This window comes from Salmo trutta, chromosome 8, assembly GCF_901001165.1.
Source record: "Salmo trutta chromosome 8, fSalTru1.1, whole genome shotgun sequence".
NCBI classification, from domain to species: domain Eukaryota; kingdom Metazoa; phylum Chordata; class Actinopteri; order Salmoniformes; family Salmonidae; genus Salmo; species Salmo trutta.
The window spans coordinates 6214731-6224730 of NC_042964.1; the positions used below are offsets into that span (position 1 = coordinate 6214731).

A 10000-nucleotide genomic window follows, 5' to 3' on the forward strand; every position below is an offset into this window, starting at 1 on the left:
GAAAACACCTCAAACACCTGGCCCTCCTAAAAGGGTGGTAACGAAACGTGTCTTTGCTGTCTGCGTGCTTTTCTGGGAGAAATTATACAGTGAGAAGAGAACAGGTACTCGTGAGTTAAAAGCAACACACAGAGATACCTTGAGTTGTGTGTCAAGACAGAGGCTAAAGGAACATGGCACTTCAATTACTATATGCCAATGCAGATTAATCTGGGCACAACAGTGGAATGTTCGAGGCAGCGCACAAAAACAATTCTCCAACTGTCATACTTTTTGTTTTACTTCCCTATAAACCTGTGCCAATTTATTCCCTGACCTTGCATTCTGTTGGTGATATGTACTTTTTCAGTCCACAGTGCAACTTCAAACCCCATTCGACACAGGAAGAGAGAGCGAGAGAGAGAGAGAGAGAGAGAGAGAAAATGTAGCCTACTCACCTTGAATAAAGAATAGAATTGATATTATTTCTAGATATTCAATTGAAGTGTGAGTTATATCAGTATGCCTGTGCAAACATGTCTATTGCGTGTGTGTGTGTTTAGTATTCAAAAACACCCACCTCTTACATGTTAACAACATGCTAAAGAGACTACAGCATAGAGAGGTTGATCCAGATGGAACATGGGTAACGAGGCAGACGAGAGACAGAGAGAAAGAGAGAGAGAGAGAGAGAAAGAGAGGGAGAGAGACAGACAGAGAGAGAGAGAGAGAAAAAGATAGAGACAGAGAGAGAGAGAGAGCGAGAGAGACAGAAAGAGACAGAGACAGACAGAGAGAGAAAGAGAGTGAGAAAGACAGAAAGAGACAGACAGAGAGAAAGAGAGAAAGAGACAGACAGAGAGACAGAGAGAGAGAAAGAGAGAGAAAGACAGTTCACACAGTTCACAGGAGAGGAGGGAGAGCAAATATTAGCAGCACACAAAGACAGGAAGGCAGAGAAGACACACACACACACACACTCACACACACTCACACACACTTACAAAAGACAATGTTCAGATATACATTCAAACATGTTCATATTTATAAACAAGAAATACCTACTCCATTACTCCTACTCCTACTCTCAACCACAAAGACAAACATACCATCCCTACTCCCACACACACACACACACACAGGTCACTGAAAGTTGGCTCTTAGTAGTGTGAATTTGTTCAGGGGCTTCCTAAAACACGCATGTCTTAATGGTGGCTTTTAATCTTTCTATACACTAGGAAGGCCCAGGTCGGTCAGAAGAAAAAGACGCCCATTTCAGATGTTGTAAGAGAATCTCCAGTCATCTGGTGATTTTCAGTCCCTATACTGTTCTCTTTGAAGTTGAAAGAAGAAGCGATATAAGGTTAAATACTAGACATGTGTAAACCGAATGAAGGCTGAGCCCATGTGAGTGTACAGAGCTGGAACAACGTCGAGTTAACCATTATACATGTAAAAAACAGAACGTAAGCAGAATCTGTGTGGATGAGGCAAGGTAGAACAACATGACGTGACTGGTCTGGGCCATATCTGATCTTGTGAAGGTTACTGGACACGCACATGGGTTAATCACACATAGACCACATCGGCCCGAATTTGTCAAGAATTTTGGACAGGAACATTAGCTAGTTATCAGTTATAGGCACCAGTAGGAGTGTGCATGTCGCCACCAATAGAATCTATGCCCCAATGTCTAAGCCAATAAGAGAATGGAAACTAAGTAAGACAACAATATTCATAAAGTGGAGTGGAGTGACGAAGACTGCATAAAAGCCAAGAACTAATGAACAGAGAGTCAGTTGTTCCATGGTATTGCTCCGTGGTATTGCTCCGTGGTATTGCTCCGTGGTATTGCTCCGTGGTATTGCTCCGTGGTATCCCTCCGTGGTATTGCTCCGTGGTATCCCTTCGTGGTATTGCTCCGTGGTATTGCTCCGTGGTATCCCTCCGTGGTATTGCTCCGTGGTATTGCTCCGTGATATTGCTCCGTGGTATCCCTCCGTGGTATTGCTCCGTGGTATTGCTCCGTGGTATCCCTCCGTGGTATTGCTCCGTGGTATTGCTCCGTGGTATCCCTCCGTGGTATTGCTCCGTGGTATCCCTTCGTGGTATTACTCCGTGGTATTGCTCCGTGGTATCCCTCCGTGGTATTGCTCCGTGGTATTGCTCCGTGGTATTGCTCCGTGGTATTGCTCCGTGGTATCCCTCCGTGGTATTGCTCCGTGGTATTGCTCCGTGGTATTGCTAATGAACGGAGAGTCAGTTGTTCCATGGTATTGCTCCGCCTCTGTTACTTTTGTAATGAAGTCTAATTGAATTTACAAGTTCCGGTATCTGAGAAGTATTTCATTCAACATTTCCACAATAACGTCTGAAAAGGTCCCGAGGACGTTGATATAAGCCTTCGTCACCAAAACATCTAAATAATCGATGGCACATGACTGGGGTCGAACTCAAGCCATAGCCCTAACCTTAACCACTAAGAATGAATACCTAAGCTTAACCCTTCGAGTTGTTTCTGTTTAAATTCTGTAAACATGCAGCATTATATCCTCTGTGTAACAACATCCTCTTCAAACAATACCCTCTCTGTAACAATACCCTCTCTGTAACAATACCCTCTCTGTAACAATACCCTCTCTGTAACAATACCCTCTCTGTAACAATACCCTCTCTGTAACAATACCCTCTCTGTAACAATACCCTCTCTGTAACAATACCCTCTCTGTAACAATACTCTCTCTGTAACAATACTCTCTCTCTGTAACAATACCCTCTCTTCAAACAATACCCTCTCTATAACAATACCCTCTCTATAACAATACCCTCTCTGTAACAATACCCTCTCTTCAAACAATACCCTCTCTATAACAATACCCTCTCTATAACAATACCCTCTCTGTAACAATACCCTCTCTTCAAACAATACCCTCTCTATAACAATACCCTCTCTATAACAATACCCTCTCTTCAAACAATACCCTCTCTATAACAATACCCTCTCTATAACAATACCCTCTCTATAACAATACCCTCTCTGTAACAATACCCTCTCTGTAACAATACCCTCTCTATAACAATACTCTCTCTATAACAATACCCTCTCTATAACAATACTCTCTCTGTAACAATACTCTCTCTGTAACAATACCCTCTCTGTAACAATACCCTCTCTGTAACAATACCCTCTCTGTAACAATACTCTCTCTGTAACAATACGCTCTCTGTAACAATACTCTCTCTATACCAATACTCTCTCTATAACAACACTCTCTCTACAACAATACTACCTCTATAACAATACTCTCTCTGTAACAATACTCGCTCTGTAACAATACTCGCTATGTAACAATACTCGCTATGTAACAATACTCTCTCTATAACAATACTCTCTCTGTAACAATACTCTCTCTGTAACAATACTCTCTCTATAACAATACCATCTCTGTGACAATACTCGCTCTGTAACAATACTCGCCTTGTAACAATACTCTCTCTATAACAATACTATCTCTGTGACAATACTCTCTTTATAACAATACCCTCTCCGTAACAATACTCTCTCTATAACAACACTCTCTCTATAACACTACCCGCTCTGTAACAATACTCTCGCTGTAACAATGCACTGTCTATGCCAATACTCTCTCTATAACAATACTCTCCCTGTAAAGATGCTCTCTGTAACAATACTCTCCCTATAACAATACTCTCTCCGTAACAATACTCTCTCGGTAACAATACGCTCTCTGTAACAATACTCTCTCTATAACAATACTCTCTCTATAACAATACACTCTCTATAACAATACTCTCTCTGTAACAATACTCTCTCTATACCAATACTCTCTGTAACAATGCACTGTCTATGCCAATACTCTCTCTATAACAATACTCTCCCTGTAACAATACTCTCTCTATAACAATACTCTCTCTATAGCAATATTCTCTCTGTGACAATACCCTCTCTGTAACAATACTCTTTGTGTAACAATACTCTCTCTATAACAATTGTAATGATTTCATTAGAGAAGTATCGGAGTCAGGCGCAGGACACAGGGATGAGTGCCAACAAAACGTGTTTACTCAAAACCATAATAAAACTTCTCCCACAGCAATAATATATGGTTGGGAGAAACACCTCCAACAACCACAAAACAGGAAACAATCACGGACAAGACAAACAGGAAAGCCAGAGGGTTAAATAATGAACATAATCAGGGAATCATAAACAGGTGTGCACAATTAAGACAAAACCAAGCGAACAGGGAAACATAGATTGGTGGTGACTAGTAAGCCGGCGACGTCGACCACCGAACGCGGCCCGAACAAGGAGAGGGGCCGACTTCGGCGGAAGTCGTGACAACAATACTCTCTCTGTAACAATACTTTCTGTGTAACAATACTCTCTCTATAACAATAATCTCTCTAAACCAATACTCTCTCTGTAACACTACTCTCTCAATAACAATACTCTCTCTGTAACAATACTCTCTCTGTAACAATACTTTCTGTGTAACAATACTCTCTCTATAACAATAATCTCTCTAAACCAATACTCTCTCTGTAACACTACTCTCTCAATAACAATACTCTCTCTGTAACAATACTCTCTCTGTAACAATACTTTCTGTGTAACAATACTCTCTCTATAACAATAATCTCTCTAAACCAATACCCTCTCTGTAACAATACTCTCTCTGTAACAATACTCTCTCTATAACAATACTCTCTCTGTAACAATACTCTCTCTGTAACAATACACTCTCTGTAACAATACTCTCTCTGTAACAATACTCTCTCTGTAACAATACCATCTGTGTAACAATACCATCTGTGTAACAATACCCTCTCTGTGTTAGATGCTTTCATCTATTTTTATAAGGGTAGAGTAGAGAAAGAAGAAAAGGACAGAATAAGCATCTGATCTGAATCTGATCTGTGCCATACTGGTATTGCTGCTTGGAGAATATGATGCATCTCTTTTGAAAAAGACACACAAACACATACATGTTTCATTACACACACTAGGACACACTGAGACATGCACACACACGCACACACACACACACACACACTAACACTCCATCCTGCTTTCTACCACAGTGCCTGGTCAGTAATATATCTTGATATAGGGACAGATTTATAGGGCTGGCCTGCCAACAGAGAAGCCCAATAAAAACCCTGGCAACCAGAAACAGATGAAGGGATACTATTTTTTCCTATTATTCTGAGGGGATGTTCAATCGTGACATGGCGAGATATAACGCAACATTTATCCGGCCCATTCATTCCGCAATACCTCTATCTCGTGTGTGTGTGTGTGTTTAACTTCCCTGTGGTAATTAAAGAGATCAGATGGACGATGTGATAGCAGGTACTTCAGAGTCTGGCTCCAAACCCCAGATCATCTCAGAGCTGTCTTATTCATGTAAATGGTATCTGAGCCAAGGGCCAACGCTTGTCTGTAATACTAATCACACACACACAGGCTCACACACACACGTGCAGGGAAGCAGGCAGGTAGGTACACATACACACACACACCAGACACACCACTAGGACTAATGCTGCAACAAGGCTAGAATGTAGGTCATTGATCAGTCTTGATCTTCCTTCTTTGTCATTTTTTTAAACCTTTATTTAACTAGGCAAGTCAGTTAAGACTTGCCTTGTGTGGGTTAACTGCCTTGTTCAGGGGCAGAACGACAGATTTTTACCTTGTCAGCTCAGGGATTCAATCTTGCAACCTTTTGGTTACTAGTCCAACGCTCTGACCACTAGGCTTTCTGCCGTGTGTGTGTGCGCGCGCGCGCGTGTGTGTGTGTGTGTGTGTGTATGGCTTTGGTGTGTGTGGCTTTGGAGTGTGTGTGCGGGGGGATTAAGATCATATAACACTGCATTTAGGTTAAGTATGTCTCTAGTACGTTCGTAGTACTACCCACCGTCATTTAGGTTAAGTATGTCTCTAGTATGTAGTACTACCCACCGTCATTTAGGTTAAGTATGTCTCTAGTACGTACGTAGTCCTACCCACCGTCATTTAGGTTAAGTATGTCTCTAGTACGTAGTCCTACCCACCGTCATTTAGGTTAAGTATGTCTCTAGTATGTAGTCCTACCCACCGTCATTTAGGTTAAGTATGTCTCTAGTATGTAGTACTACCCACCGTCATTTAGGTTAAGTATGTCTCTAGTATGTAGTCCTACCCACCGTCATTTAGGTCAAGTATGTCTCTAGTACGTACAAAGTACTACCCACCATCATTTAGGTAGTGCTTGTATTCAGGTTGTTTCAATCACGGTTCCCCCCACCTTGAGGGCATGCAAGCTAAGTCCTGTCTATTGAAACAACATCACCTACTGTATAATATGACAATAGTATTCATGAACACCTCTCATTGTGGGAATGTCCCATTCATTGCAATGCAATAAACCAATTGACATGCTATGAGCCTCAATGTTGTTCCTGAGGATGTGCTTTAGGTAAAGGGCAAGTATGGGGATCATGTGAATGTGTCTTAGGGCAGGGGTGAGTTAGTGCTAAAGGCCATTGGTTCAAGGGTCATTGACTGAGGTCTTCTGCTTCAGACTGGCTCATTCTCTTGTAAGAGACGTTAAGGATTATGATACAATACAGGAGACGAGGCTGGGAAGAGAATGAAATGGCAAGTTGTTATACACTGTCTCAAGCTGTGTATAACAGAAAGTAACATGGCTTCCAGGCATGTTTCACACATACTGAACCCACTGGCACTGGCTTCCAGGCATGTTTCACACATACTGAACCCACTGGCACTGGCTTCCAGACATGTTTCACACATACTGAACCAATTGGCACTGGCTTCCAGACATGTTTCACACATACTGAACCCATTGGCACTGGCTTCCAGACATGCTTCACACATACTGAACCCATTTCTACTGGCTTCCAGACATGTTTCAGACATACTGAACCCATTTTCACTTGCTTCCAGACATGTTTCAGACATACTGAACCCATTGGCACTGGCTTCCAGACATGTTTCACATATACTGAACCCACTGGCCACTGGCTTCCAGACATGTTTCAGACATACTGAACCCATTTCTACTGGCTTCCAGACATGTTTCAGACATACTGAACCCATTTTCACTGGCTTCCAGACATGTTTCAGACATACTGAACCCATTGGCACTGGCTTCCAGACATGTTTCACACATACTGAACCCATTTTCACTGGCTTCCAGACATGTTTCAGACATACTGAACCCATTTTCACTGGCTTCCAGACATGTTTCAGACATACTGAACCCATTGGCACAGGCTTCCAGACATGCTTCACATATACTGAACCCACTGGCACTGGCTTCCAGACATGTTTCAGACATACTGAACCCATTTTCACTGGCTTCCAGACATGTTTCAGACATACTGAACCCATTGGCACTGGCTTCCAGACATGTTTCACACATACTGAACCCACTGGCACTGGCTTCCACTCTTAATTGTTAAAGGTAGAAGAGACCTCAGCATGGCAGATGAAGCAGATCCCCTCCCTCTGTTTCTCCTTCAGGAACATTCCTGTAGACCCTACCAGCATCTGGACTAACTACTGTTTCACACTCACACCTCAAAAACATTACTAGTGACCAAGTATGGTAATCACACAGTGAATGAAAGTCAGTTTTGTTGTATATTGATTTTAAGCAGGTCCAATCTGGTTTCAGCTTGTTTGGGCTTGGGAAAACCTTGTACACCTATTCTGCCATCCTTTGAATTTTCTGCGGTCTTGTAAAATGTATTGTTTGCTATAATCATGGCTGCATTCCTTCACGGCCAAATTAAACTGGAAGCTTTTTCAGAACTTCAAAGATAATTAGCGTTCTCATGTTGTTACTCACAGATGATCGCCACACCTCAAAAATGTAATGTGTGTGTGTGTGTGTGTGTGTGTGTGTGTGTGTGTGTGTGTGTGTGTGTGTGTGTGTGTGTGTGTGTGTGTGTGTGTCAATGGTACATGTATGTATGAGTTTCTATGCACCCAAGCCGTGTGACGGTTTTATATTGTGTGCTCTCAGCATATTCCTCCAATTAAAACACACCTCTCTCTCTCTCTCTCTCTCTCTCTCTCCCTCTCTGGGGGGACACAACACTGAGGGGACACAACACTGGGGGGACACGCACATACACATGAGTGCATACATATACACAAAGGCTTTCAATATATTTTGTATCCCTCATTTCATGTTTCCTTTACTGCCTTACACAAACTGATAGGCAGAGAGAAGAGAGAGACAGACAACACAAGTAGACAGACAGACAGAAAGATAGACAGTAGGATGATATGCAGCTGGCAGCTACCCTGTGGGTTGGTGGGCTGGGCACCCCCTGTGCCATGCTTCTCCCACTGAGGCAGACACGGTACCCACTGTGCCCCATCTCTGCCAACACAGCCCCCCATCGTGCGGCCTTGCCCCCAGAACTTGTTTACCACACACACAGAAAGAGAGAGAGGGAAGAAAGAGAGAGAATGAGAAAGAGAGAGAGAGAAAAAAAAGGGATGAGAGAGGGAGGGAAGAGAGAGAAAGAGAGAGAGGGGAGAGAGAGAGGGAAGAGAGAGGGAAGAGAGAGAGAGAGAGAGAGAGAGAGAGAGAGAGAGAAGAGAGAGCGAGAGGGAATAGAGAGAGAGAGAGAGAGAGAGAGAGAGAGAGAGAGAGAGAAGAGAGAGCGAGAGGGAATAGAGAGAGATAGAGGGAAGAGAGAGAAAGAGAGAGAGAGAGAGAGAGAGAGAAGAGAGAGCGAGAGGGAATAGAGAGAGATAGAGGGAAGAGAGAAAGGAGGGGAAGAGGGCAAGAAAAGAGGGAGGAAAGAACAAAATAGAACAGAAGAGGGACAACAAGAGAGAGAGAGAGTAAAGGGGAGAGACAGAAAGACAGAAACATGGAGGAGAGGGAGGAATTGGCTGAACGCCTCCAAGGTGTTTGTTTGTCTTCATTGAAGACCGCCCCACCTGTTCCCCCCTCCTTCTCCAGCTGACACAGATGTCCCACCAGGAAACCAAGAGAGATTGAGGGAGCGGAAAAACAATAAATAAAAAACTAAAAGCAGGAACATTTCAAATCAACAGCTGGTGCAGAAGATGATTCTTCTCTCAGATAGCATGTGCCAGTGTGATTGGAAGCGGGCCAAATTGACTAGTTGACGCTTAGTTGCACCTAAAAGGCCCATCCGCACACAGAGGTTTGGTAGGACTGTACTGGCCCTCATTGACAAACCAGTCATGTCTCCTTCCATTGTGGCTCTCAAACCATGCTAGTCCCTCTAGAAGCCTGGGTCTCTGACCAAACATAGATGTACTGAACAGGATATTGAAGAATGCATTGTAATATTCCAATAGAAGTGGCGATATGTGAGGTGAAAACCTATTTACCCTCCAAAACGTCATGTCTGTCATTTTCTTTGGATTATTTTAGTGTTATTCCTGAAATGCAAGTTTGTTTCTCACTATAGTGTACTATAACAACGGAAGCGGACAAATGTAAAGTGACAAATATTTCCCTCCAAAACAACATGGCCGCCTTCTTCTCTGCGGTGCTTCTCTTTGTACTAGTCTCAAAATGGCTGCAGCATATCTACTCTAATCTTCCCCAGAGCTAGATAAATTTACCTTGGTCAGAGTGGGAGTCAGTCCGTGCCTCGGTCCACACAAACACCCAAATGTTCAGGTCCACATTACATGGCTGTTTATGTCTGTGTGTGTGTGTGTGTGTGTGTGTGTGTGTGTGTGTGTGTGTGTGTGTGTGTGTGTGTGTGTGTGTGTGTGTTTGCCCTCTTGTCTTCCACAGTACAGCTCAGAGGACAAAGCCAACCACAGGAGAATGGGTTACTCATCTTTTCGGTGATTCTTCTATTCTTGTATTTTCTGTTATGATGGAGACTATACTAGATACTGTGTACTGTCAGTGTATAGACTCTGTATTTCAAGTTACTCTGTTATGATGGAGACTATACTAGATACTGTGTACTGTCAGTGTATAGA

General features: G+C 42.9%; 1 protein-coding gene across 5 annotated transcripts in view; it reads right to left on the reverse strand.

Moving 5' to 3' along the window:
* LOC115198099 (protocadherin-7) overlaps positions 1-10000 on the reverse strand; it is a 167967-nt gene that overhangs the window by 87176 nt on the left and 70791 nt on the right. The gene's annotated exons all lie outside the window — the stretch shown is intronic.